Source organism: Adiantum capillus-veneris, chromosome 9 (genome assembly GCF_014529385.1).
Source record: "Adiantum capillus-veneris isolate H3 chromosome 9, ASM1452938v2, whole genome shotgun sequence".
Classification (NCBI taxonomy): Eukaryota; Viridiplantae; Streptophyta; class Polypodiopsida; order Polypodiales; family Pteridaceae; genus Adiantum; species Adiantum capillus-veneris.
The window spans coordinates 35,667,988-35,681,423 of record NC_140939.1 but is presented as its reverse complement, the minus strand read 5'-3'; positions in this window follow the sequence as shown (position 1 = coordinate 35,681,423).

Sequence of the window (13,436 nt, the reverse complement as noted above, 5' to 3'; positions counted from 1 at the left end):
CTCTCTCTCTCGCTCTCTCTCTCTCTCTCTCAGTGAGTCCTCCTCCTTCTCACAGGAATAAGGGAATCAACAACGTTTCTCCGAGAATCTTCAACTAGTTTGATGAATGAGTCCACTAGTCGAGCATCTACTCCATCATCATCAGCCCAGTTGCATGCCACCACTACCTCCTAGAGACGACGCTCACCCCGCCCCAAACAGCCAAGGGATGGACAAAGACCAACTTCACGATCCTGCTTGTTACAAGTTGTTCTTTTTCTTTCTCATCCAAGCTGCTCAGGGTCGAGATTTGGATTTCCTCCCCATCTTCATAATCAGCAGCAACAGCATGTTCAACTTCTACGTATTGCAAGAGCACAACCTCTTTGGAGCGGAGAGCAACCGCAATATGTAGCTCCGCCATGGCCATTCCAACTACTTTTCCTAAAAGCTCTCTCTCTCTCTCTCTCTCTCTCTCTCTCTATATATATATATATATATATATATATATATATATATATATATATATATATATATATATATATATATATATATATATATATATATATATATTCCAAATTAACATGATAAGAAGACATCGATGAAAGAGCTCCCTTCAGTCCATATTAACATAATAAGACATGAAAGAGCTCCATTTAGTCCGAAGTAACATGATATGACATCCAGAGCTTCCTTCAGTCCAAAGAAAAGTAGCTTCCAAAGGAGAGCTTCTTGCCAGCTTCCTTCAGTCCAAAGGATACTAAATATCTTAGCTCCCTTCAATTTAAGGTGAGGTGGCTTCCTAGCCTAGGGTAGTTCTCTTCCGTCTAAGGAGAACTCTCTCTCTCTCTCTCTCTCTCTCTCTCTCTCACACACACACACACACACACACACACACACACAACCTATGAGGCTCTCACCCCTCAACACTATATGGCACATTCATATTCAAATGGGATAAAGGGTGGAGGTGAAAATGTTGAGGTGCTTGCTTTGTAGGCCATGCGATCAGGGCGACCGGAATTTACAAAAGTGCGCGCTGTGAATTTACCTACTGGCCCAAATTTACTAGCCAACCCGTATTTACATATGTGGCATTGAAATGCCACATACTTCAGTGAACGCATGCAGGCGTGGTGGTTAGAGCACATGCATTGCATGGGGGAAGTCGTGCATTCGAGGCTCAAGGTGCAGACCCAAATTTACCTATTGACCTGAATTTACGCACTGCCCCAAATTTACTAGCAAGCCCGAATTTACTTTTCACTCCAAATTTACACGATCACCTGAGTTTACAATAATGCATATCTGACGGCCCGAATGACCCCCACCATCGATCCCATTTGAAAAGGCCCGTGCCAAATAGTGTGGAGACTCTCACCCAACGGACCATCTCTCTCTCTCTCTCTCTCTCTCTCTCTCTCTCTCTCTCTCTCTCTCTCTCTCTCTCTCTCTCTCTCTCTCTCTCTCTTTGTGTGTGTGTGTGTGAGTGATGCAGAGTGTAGACTGTAGAGTCTAGAGTGTAGACTCTTCTCCACGACTTTGACCAGCTTGGTCCTCGTACTAGATGGGCTCTAAAGAGTATAGGACATAGGCTTTAAATAGCTATGCAATGAAGGATATTTTGTTTTTGAAGAGGTAAAACTGTATTAAGATTAAACTAAAAGAAAATTACAAAGAACCCTCAAAAAGGGGGAGGGTTGGCCCCAAACTGGTCCACATTACAGGGAATCTCTCATACATAGCCTAGCAGCTAAATAGAATTTAGGGATACATGATGTCCACTATTTCCAATGAATAACACTTTGGAGAGTAGTGACAAATTGAGAATCAAGAGGGGCATGTCTTATACATTTTCATAGCTTATGGATTGTGACACTCATGTCATGTTTGAGCAATATAATTTGAAGGGGAAGGTAGAAGCTTGACCAAAGACCTTTGCATTCCTACCAACCATATATACCACAAGATACTTCCCCTCTACATATTCCATAAAGGTACATCGAGAACTCTACAAACTCCTAGCAAAGATCTTGGAAGTTGAGGGGATTCAAATTGACTTGAGCAGTCACCTGTTGTACATATGTAAGGACAATTTTATTTTTTTCACATTTGAAAAATAAATGTGTCCAGTATTCTATACAAGTTTTAGACTTTTTCTCACCTAGAAAAACATGGTGTTAATTCTAACATTCACACTTTAAAGTGTGAATAACACTTTTCTCACTATCAAAGTACAATTTATGGTGTAAATCTTCTATTTTTCACATGTTTATTATTTTCACACCCTCATTTCATAGTAATAAAAAAATGTATCACAATTATAAGTAAAAAAAGAAGAATCTTTAGGTATTATACTCTATTTCATACATGAGAATTATTTCTACTTTCAAGTTACTATAATGAATTATTTGCACATTGTTGTTCCAAGTTACTTAGTGCAAAATTTTCACAATGAAAAACATTCATACATGTAGTTCTAGTGCGTATCTTTTACATCATAGTTCTAATTGATAAATATTTCTATGAAGAAGCCTTTTTGAGTATGTAAATTTATCATTTTTACAAAAGCATAAATATCCATATAGAAAATTTTGCTACCAATAAAATATTGACAATAAAAGGAAGCCCTTCTTAGGGAAACATAAATATTGGGGGTGGGTCTGGGATAGAGAGAGAGAGAGAGAGAGAGAGAGAGAGAGAGAGAGAGAGAGAGAGAGAGAGAGAAATGAAATGAAATGAAATGTTATATTAACGTCTTCAAAAGGCCATAGTGACCTATGAGACCGAAAGTTACAAAGTGGTGGATTTGATACAAAGTCAAAGTAGCAAAATAACCTAACGACAGTACAAAACAAAGATATATACTATGGGGTCCTAAGTTGGTCGATGTGAGCCAAGCAAAAAACTAAGCCAAAAATGGGCGGCTTGTTGGAATAGCTGAATCACAAGAGATCTAGCATCGGTCGTTGGCAAATCTCATCAATTTCCTCCATAGTTAGTAGTCTGACCGGGCGTCGTGCATGCCTGGCCAGCGTGCTCCGAATTTTCTGTCGTAGCCTCCGTCGATGCTGTGTAGTTCTTCGCAGTCGCGAGCGCCTGGATTTCCCGAGTTCAATCCCTCGGTCAATCAGTGTACCTCTGGTGTGAGACGAGGGGGAGCTTTGCTGTGGGAGTGGCTTTTGCAGTTGTCCCGTGTCTGCTCTGAAGAAGCCTGTGATCCGTCTTTGAGACTGGCTAGCCTCGCCATTCATCAGGCTATCTCTGTGTCTGTGCAGCTCAAGCAAGAACAAACCCAGACATCTCTGATCTTCGTATCCCATGACTCTTGAGAGTGGTCCAAAACCCTCTCTGAACAAGCAATGGAAGCGGCCTCGTATCTCGTAGTAGACGGGGCAACGGCATGTATAGTGTAGCTCTGTCTCAGGTTCCATGTTACACAAGAGAGAGAGAGAGAGAGAGAGAGAGAGAAATGAAATGAAATGTTATATTAACATCTTCAAAAGGCCATAATGACCTATGAGACCCGAAAGTTACAAAGTGGTGGATCTGATACAAGGTCAGAGTAACAAAATAACCTAACGACAGTACAAAACAAAGATATATACTATGGGGTCCTAAGGTAATCGATGTGAACCAAGCAAAAGACTAAGCAAAAAATGGGTGGCTTGTTGGGATAGCTGAATCACAAGAGATCTAGCATCAGTCATTGGCGAATCTCATCAATTTCCTCCATGGTCAGTAGTCTAACCGGGCGTCGTGCATGCCTGGCCAGCGTGCTCCGAATTTTCTGTCGTAGCCTCCGTCGATGCTGTGTAGTTCTTCACAGTCGCGGGCGCCTAGATTTCCCTAGTTCAATCGCTCGGTCAATCAGTGTGCCTCTGGTGTGAGATGAGGGGGAGCTCTGCTGTGGGAGAGGCTCTTGCGGCTGTCCCATGTCTACTCTGAAGAAGTCTGTGATCCGTCTTTGAGACTGGCTAGCCTCGCCATTCATCAGGCTATCTCTGTGTCTGCGCAGCTCGAGCAACAACAAACCCAGACATCTTTGATCCTCGTATCCCATGACTCTTGAGAGTGGTCCAAAACCTTCTCTGAACAAGCAATGGAAGCGGCCTCGTATCTCGTAGTAGACGGGGGAACGACATGTATAGTGTAGCTTTGTCTCAGGTTCCATGTTACACAAGGGGCATGTCCTGTCCTCTGCTGGTACTCTACTGTATCTCCCAGTCTCAATCCGCAACTGGTGAGAAGATGTGCGTAAGTGGCCAATAGCACATCGTATCCCATGAGACAAGTGGGTATCCATGTATCTAGGTCTCGCCACAAAACCATCTTCCGTAAGCTGGAGAAGGTGGTCTTTGTAGAAAGCCATCTTCGTGCCCAATTCCTGTGCTGGTTGTATCCATGTCCTTCTAGTGTCTAGCTGGGTCAGGTCTTGGCGTATGAGCTTGGTGATCTCTGATTGTGTAAGGGTGAGAGAGAGAGAGAGAGAGATGGGGACGTGAAGAGGGGGGGACTGATCTTGATAAAGCTTGATTAGCTTAGCTCACAACCAGCTCAAAGGTTTCCTCAAAAAAGATAGCTCTACATTGAGAGTGTCAATAAATAACCAAGTTGAAATTCTTGGTGGGTGTGGTGGAAAAGTAGAGATGGAGTAATGTGAAGCATCTACAATAATATTGTCAGCGAATGTGGCCTTTGTGTGTAGGTGCAAGGAAAATGATGAACTAGAAATTGACATTTCTTTACCTTTTAAATTTAAATGCTAAGTACGAAGAATATGATACATGTTTTAGAAGTGTAGAATCAATAGTAAGAGTGAAACCTTAAAATTTTTAGCTTGTAAAACATGCTAAATTTTTTCTATTACAAGGCCACTCTCAAAGGTGCACTTTTGACATAAAAAATTTAAAGATGAAAAGTAAATCAAGCTAGAGAACCAGCTTCACAAATAGTAGGGATGCAAAGCTTGAAATGATGTATCACACATTTTGATAAAAAAACAAAGAATTGAATTTTTTTGAATTCGTTATGTTTTCATACATTTTTCTATCATTTTGAATTCACTTAATAACATGAGATCGTATGAAAATGAAGATGGACATGAATAAAAATGAAATATTGCAATACAAAGGACCATATTTATAAAATTAAGCCGAATACAAAACTCTTGATTGAGTTCTATCATTATATCCAAATAAGTTTACAACGTACTACAAAAAGGTACAACTCATCATCCAAATCTCTTTATAAATCTTCTTCAAAAGAAACCATGTCCTCTCCTGGAAGCCAACAAGTAAAAACACCGTCCTCTCGTCCAAGATTAGACACTGGAGACCATCCTTGCAACACTTTTAAACATATATTCCAGTCGTGCCAAGAGTTGTCTTCATTTTGAAGCTCCCAATACTCGTTGAATGGTTCCTTCTTTAAGATTCCAATTTTGACAGCATGTTGTTGTTTGTCGACGTCGATCACCACAGCAATTTTAGAGGAAGGACCAATGTCAGGAGAGTGATTTACAATTAAAACTACATCCCCCTTTTCCATCCATGGTCGAGCACATCCTGGGTAACCGGGCTGTAGCAAACGCTTCCTAAAAATAATGTCACTCATTTCATAGATCACTTGTTTGTTAGTAGGTTTCAAAGGTAAGAAAAAACACTTATGCAAGATTCGACTTGTTGGGATCAGACACAACTTTCGATGCATAAATCTTCTATTAGAGATTATTTTCATTCCTGTCCCCTTGTCAGCTTGCAAACCTTCTATTCCACAACCTCCATTCATAAACTCGCCAACTACAAAGAGTTGAATGTTCCCATTGTACTCATGTGATAGAAAATCCTTAATTGTGCACACGGCCCTCATCATGCACTCAAGCCTTCGGTTTGGAGTGTTATCTATATTGATAATCACATTGTCACCATATTCATATTTTTCAGCATGTAAGTAGATTTTTGTGTAATAAATGACCTCTCGTTGAAGATGACCACCACCCCAATAGGTTTGTAAGCTTGAGAACTCCCAAGGGTGCAAAAATCTTATATTTTTCTTCAAAGGACTAAGAGCAATACCCTTTTTGCTAACCACCTCAAGACAAAAATTTGGGTGTAGTGTGTGTGCCTTCTCATACATCTCCTTCGCTAGATCTTCTGAGGTGGATAGTACTAAGCATCTTGCATGCCATTCCTCACAAATTGTGAAATGCATGCTCTCTGTCGAGAATCCTTGTGGTAGTAGAAGGTATTTATATACCTCTGAGAGCATCCTTTTGGTAGGAGATATGCCATCCTTTTCGATGTCTAGTTGTTGTACAGTTGTAGATAGCAAGACTCGATTGTGATAGTTAGTGTAGGTCAACTCATTGAATCTATTGTTGGTTAGTATCTCCACAATACCTAGTATATTTCACTCAAATCGGTAGCACCAAGTTCCATCATGACTACCATGCCGTATAATATCATCAAGTATTTCTCCACAACCTACAAGTAACACATGTAAGAGTAAATTACATAGGGACCTGCTGAGAAGAACATAGAAGACACGTCTATTGTTTTTTGCATTTCAAAACCAACATAAATCAATCCAATAGATACCTGCAACATGCTCAAGTGGTGAGACGTTCTCACCCTCCTCCTCCTCCATGATAATTCTCCATGCTGAAAATAGTTGCCGCAACATTGATGCTCTCTCTTGACCATCCATGGATGTGAGTGTAGTTATAAAAGACATGTGATATGTCAACCAAAATCATTCCAACATCTTTTAAAGTCTGGTCAATGCCTGACACAGTATTTAAGATATGTGGCACGCACCATTGCATGAACTTTTGGTGCTCCTCTGCAATGAAGGTGCCATGATGCCTGACAGCATTTATGGGCCATCTCCCACCATTACGAAGGGTTCGTGGTATTGCATTTGATACTTCCTTTATTGCACACTCTATGCTCTTTAACATTTCTGTATCTTTGACCTTATTAAAAAAGGTCCTAGTGAACTTCTTAAATAAGTTCAATGCCAAAATATGCATCACATCATAGACAAGGTCAAGACTGATGTCGAATCCGTATAAGTGATATAATCGCCAAAGTGGCGATTCTCCTATTAGGCCAGCCTTAGATAAAACCTTATTGCATTCAGCCTTAGTCTTTTCCCTTTTCGATTTACGTATAGCATCTAGCATCTCATCTTTTCAGGTGGATATCTTACAAGGTATCTGCTATCTGTATAAACATACTTTGGTATTCGAACACCCTCTTATATCTTTTTCATAGGTGCTACATCTCTTCTGCATCCGTTCTTACCTCCATCTTTTAAATGTTCTAACTTACACTGGGCGGGATGATCTCCGGTCCATGACATAAGGATTTCTCGAAGAGTATAATTTTCCCTTACAAAGATGCAAGATGTTGGATAGTTGAAATTTAGAGTAAATCCCTCCACAAAGGCTACTTCAAGCTCATTGACTAATGGCTCTAGGAAATACGGAAAAACATCTCCATGTCTCTTTGCTAGCTTCAATAAGCTCAATGGCAAGAAGATAACTGGAAGGGGTCCGATTATGGAACCTTTACCTCCATTTAGAACCACTACTTCGATCACTCCACTATCCTTAGGCTTTGTTGATGCCGTTTGGAACCCATCCCAATGACACATTAGTGCATAGTTTCAAGGATCTCCGTACAAAAAGTTATAGATCATAATGAGTTTGCTAATCATGTGTCTAATAAAAAGATACACTTAGAATCTATTATGATACACTAACATACCTTCACAAACTTCCTTTCTGCGTCAATCCGATTTCTACATAAAGAGCAAAGAAAGTTGTACTTGTTTTGTCTCTCCCTCCATGCACCTTCAAGCTCTGGACTTCGCAAAGAAAGAGGAAATGTCCTATAGTACATTCCACAATATTCATTTGAACATTTAATAGGAAGCTCCCACTCCTTCGCAGGGTTCCAAAAATCCTTGTACATTAGGATTTTGTCACCGTCCCAAAAATCTTTGATGCTCTTGTTTGGATCTTGCGATTAGAGCCAATCACCTCTTGCACGCCACATTGAAAGAAGATCATGGCAAAAAGTATCACTCCGAGAAAGTGTTTGAAACTGCTCTATGATCGGCAAGTACTCAAATTGAACCATGTGTTTTCTTACTTTCCCGCATTCATTGCATCAATCACAACGTACTTCACAATTGCGCTTTACCCCATGAGTAGAATAAGAGGAATCACATATGCATCTTAAAAAATCGCCCATATATGCATCCTCTGCATGTGGAGGGTACAAAATCGGCTTGTGTTGGCGATCTTCCAAACCTATGCATATTCTCCACTTTTGAGGTGTGATGAGATCTCTCTCCTTATATCGCTTAAATACTTGGTCTATATTTTGAGGTATATTGGGGTTTATACCTGTAAATTGGGGATCTAAAAGTATTTCTATTAGTGACTTTTCTCTCTCTGCTCTTTTGGATCGTTTTCCTTTTCTTATATTTGTTGAAAATATCATTTTTACTAAGTCATCTTGCAATTGTAGAGGCACTCTAAACCGGTCTAATTTTGATTGCATAGACATTATCCAACGTTCAATGTCATCTTCTGTATCCACTACATCCTCATGACCCCTTTTGTTACTTATGGACTGTGTTAAATAACTTGTACCTACATGATGTTCTTCTTGTTCCTCCATTATAACCTACACATAACAACAATACTTCATTATTAACTAATTGATGAAAAAAGAAGTCAATTGTACGATCACATGAATAAATCAATACAAATTGAGACATAAAAATAAATCAAAGAAACAGAATGACTTAATTGAAGAAGACAAGAAATATTTCTACACAATTATTAAACGTATGACATACATAAATCATCCAAATGCTAAGATAGACACCATAAAGAGCTGAAAATTAAATATCCAAGATACAAATTTGATTACAAATACGATTGGAAACCAAAATGAAAAATACACTTCAATTTTTCTGGTATAATGAACATCGAAACAAAAATATCTCAATCACTCTTTCCTTCTTCAAGTTGGAGTCGGTCTCCAATAAGACAAAGACTTTGCTCATAGCACTCTGAATCTATATCTATGCTAATACAATGACGATCCATGTCTTCACAAACTCGTGCCATGTTGCCCACACCAGCAAAGAAATCTACCACAACATCCTCCTTCTCAGTACACATTGACACCAAGAACCTGCATAACCCCAAAAAGACTTAACAAATTGAAACCGAATTTCAAATAAAGTTATTGAAAAGGAATTTTGATAAAACAACGTACTTGCAAAAATTTGGATAGCTTTCGACAGCGCCTCTTAATGGTTCGCCATCTGCATTTGAAACCAGGTGAAGTTTGCCTTTAGGTAGTTCGACAAACGTGTCAATACGCACCTCAAAAGATCCCTTAGAACAATATCCAAAGCAGCATTCTTCTTTAAAGTTCGTGTGTTTTCAAGTTGAGCAAAAAAAGTAACGACAAGAGTAGAAACCTGCACACCAACAAGCTTAGAGTTAAGTATAGACTAAAAAGTGGTAAAACTTTAATCATTTACAAGAAAGCAATCATAATTACATCTTCAATGTCACCAAAAGCGAGTCTTTTATTTTGAGAGGCGGTTTTCAAAAGCATAGTGTATATTGTCTAGAGCTTGCTCTCTCGCATGACAGAAGACACAATAGTCGAAGTCTTCTCTACAGTGCTTGTAGTCACAAAGTATCCATCTTGTGCTAAGAACTTCTTGGCAATGAAAGTTGATGCTCTGATATATGTCATCTTCCATTCGTTCCACTACAAGAGGTTGTGTGCTCTTGTGACACTATTAGCGACGGAAATACACTGGGTTTGTATAACCCCCGGCGTCGCTAAAACCGTCGCTACGAGAGCGTCGCTATTTGCGTCGCTATATGCGTCGCGATAACCGTCTCTATATAGAGACACTCATAGCGACGGTTATAGCGACGCTCGAGAGAAAAAAAATTTGGTGACAGGGCATTGAATGCCCTGCCACCCATCAACCATATTGTACTTGATTCACTTTTTAAAAAAAGTGCAAGGGTAGATAATAGACCCAAAATAGTCACCCACAAGACGCATTGTTTGCAAAATTGAAAAGCGTAAAATTGACAATTGTACACATCATAGGTAAAATGAATTGATTGGCAAATGTAATAATGACAATTCTACAACATCATAGGCATAAAGAATTGATTGGCAAAATGAACTGCGGTGACAAATGTAATAATAGACATGGTTCAAAAAGACGTATAAAATCCGTCTCATGATACATAAGCTATGAGAAACCCTAAACTAATGCTATCTAGCTGCGGCTAAACTGACGTCGTCTAGTCAGACGTCTCATCACGTCCAAGCGGCGTATCTGTCGGATTCTGCAAAAAAAGACCATAAGACAGCTTTCAGTAAGTATAAACATATAACGACATTTATAAAACAATACAAAAAATAGAAAAGAGTAAACCCTAATACTAACCATGCCGCCGCGAGAACTGAGAATGTCCATCAGGGCGTTTAAGCCCTTCCTGCCTGCGTACTCGCGCTCGTATGGTGTGGGATCACGTCCTGTCATCGACCACTGTCAAAACATACAAAGAATTCATTATGTTAGAATTAAAAAACTCATAAACCCTAAACTATCGAACATAAAGAGTAATGCGAAAATACTTACAAAATCGGCCTCAAATGATGCCCATCCACCGCTCCCCAAGTGGTGCGAGCTCCCTGCCTCTACTCGCACTCTGGCTGCATCCTTTTGTTGCTTCCACTTGTCGGGATTCTCGCGCGCTGCTTTCTTTGCATTCTTCCAATCTTCTTTGGCCAGCCAATCTGGCCTGTTCCACCCATGCTTGATTGCTTTTTGCACTTCGGAACGCTTGTGTTTGCAGTATTCGCGCATTCGAATCTTCATCAGGTCTTCATTGAAGCGCTGTTCCCGTGTTGGAACGGGAAACTCATCATGAAGTATGCTGATGACTCTGTTTTTTAAATCACTTGGTACTTCACTCCATTTGTTTAGTATGTAGTGTCTAAACAGCTGAGAGCAAAGACCACGCATGCGCGAGATCACCTTCTTGCCGTCATCATCCATGATGATGCCGTCGCTTAAGTCGACGGAGTAAGGCAAGCCCTCTGGCCGGTGACGCGTGAACCAGGGTGTCCCGACAGGGGTCTCTAGCGGCGTGAGGATGGGGGTACGGACGTCAGGTGTCTCCACCGGCGTCTGGGCCCCGAAGCGAGGAGTGTCGAGTGGGGTGGCCCCTGGCGGAGTAGGTAGAGGTGTGTAGCTGCTAGGAACAGTCAGCCGTGCAAAACCTGGCGTAGATGGCGATGCTGTGGCTGGTGTGGGGACGGGCAAAGAAGGGGAGGGTAAAGAGCCTCGTCGAACACGAGGCGGTGTGGAGGCATCGGTGGCAGAATCCCCACAACAACCGCCACCGCCACCACTAGAGCGCCGGTGTCTAGACGAGTGTGAATCTTGTCTCGTCGACGCCGAAGCTTCGGAGCGCGCCAAATGCTCCGAAATAGAGGGAGATGCGGATGGAGTAGGAACGCGCGATGATGCACCAGAGCGATGACGCTCCACGTACCACTGTCTCTGCTGCGGTGACAAAGAAGAAAGAAACTCCTCATCATCCATACCTGCATTAAACACACGAATATTTAAACTTAATATTGAATGAATAGAGTAGACAATGACGCAAAGACCATTAAATACAATGACGTAATGACGCATATAAATACAATGACGCAATGAATTGAGTGATAGAAGAGGCAAGTCGAAAACTCAGAATTTTCAATCAAAAGATGTGAGCGCCATGGAAGGCACTTAGAGAGCCAGAGCTTTTACAACACGGAGCAAAATTGTTCAAATACAATATTTGTGGCTTTAAGAGATCTCTCTCTCATCCTCGCATAACTCAGCATAACTTCCTATATCTATATAGAGCTCTCCGTTTAAACACATATCCTCTGTTTCATTTTGTAGCTCCTCTGTATGCACCCCATATAGAGTAGTAGCATCTTGATGCTCGTCTGGCACCACCGCAGCGGCTTCTGATTGAGCATCTTCTCTGATCTCCTCCATTGATTCCGTTGTGATTGGCACATGGTAGCCTTCATACGTCCTTGCACTACGAGGGGCTACCTCTATGACGTACCATCAGTTTGATGTAGACTTTGTAGGATGAAATATTACCTGCCAATGCCACATAACTTACATGAGAGCTTTCAAGCACATAACTTGTAAAAGGGGGATGTTAACTATTTACATACTTACTTGTTCACAATGCTCTGGTAGTACGAAAGTGTCTCTTAGCTCAGTCCATTTCTTAGTAGAATCCACCTCAAGAAAACCAGACTCTCCTCTACGCACAGTAGCGTTGCGACCCTCCATGATTATCTTGAACCATTGCACGTCGAACAAGTCGACAAAAAATCCTCTGTAATCGATCCTCAAAATCTCTTGCAGCGTGCGGAAGTAAGTGAGTTCCTCCACCACAGGATCTGCATCAGAGGAACGTCGTCGACTAGACTGTTCAAATTTCGCCATGATTCCACAATCTTGAGTAAAACGCTTTTTGTCGATTCGTTCCACCCTAAAATGTCAACCTTTACACCATGCTGCTGTGTATGACTTATACTACAACGAACAAAGATTATGAGTGGCCGTTCAAACGTTTAGAAATAAAGTCACTAGCATGTCGTACATTGCAAACTTACCTTGGTCGCGCAACCCTGAGAGTACTCCCACTCTTCCTCAGTCACTTCGTCACCGCATTGTTGTGCGCTTTTCAATTGGTTGTGCAACCATCTTAAGCTCATGAAGGTTGGTAGGCTCTCCAGAACCGTCGGATAGTGCATCGGTGGTTGTCTTCCCCGTCTCCACTCGATTCGTGCCCTTTGTCGCTCTTTCTTTGCATCCTCATATTGTGCAATCCACTTTTGCATCACTGGATTGTGAAGCATGGAAAATCGGTTGATTTTAGCCTCTAGATCTTCCGTCATCTTCTTCTCAACACCGAGATTGCACATGACAATCCCAGATATGCGCTCATCATCTATGGTTCGCCATAGCGTGTCCCGGGCTTTATCAAATCCGTCTAGCCACTCTCCAATGTACACTAGGGACTCTGATACCAACCAACCTTCTGCCATGCTACCCTCCGGACGTGCCTTTTGACGCACATATCCCTTAAGCGTTTTCATGAAACGTTCTAAGAAGAACATCCATCTGGAATGAACTGTGCCAGCTATTTCCACCTCATCAACTATGTGAACAAGAAGATGCACCTGAATGGTTAGCATGGTAGTAGGAAAATGTTTCTCAAACATGCACACAAGCTCCGCAGCATTTAGTTTGGCAAATGGTATGGAGTCTACGTTGATCTCCTTTTGTGAGATCCATTGCACCAACTTTGCAAGTTT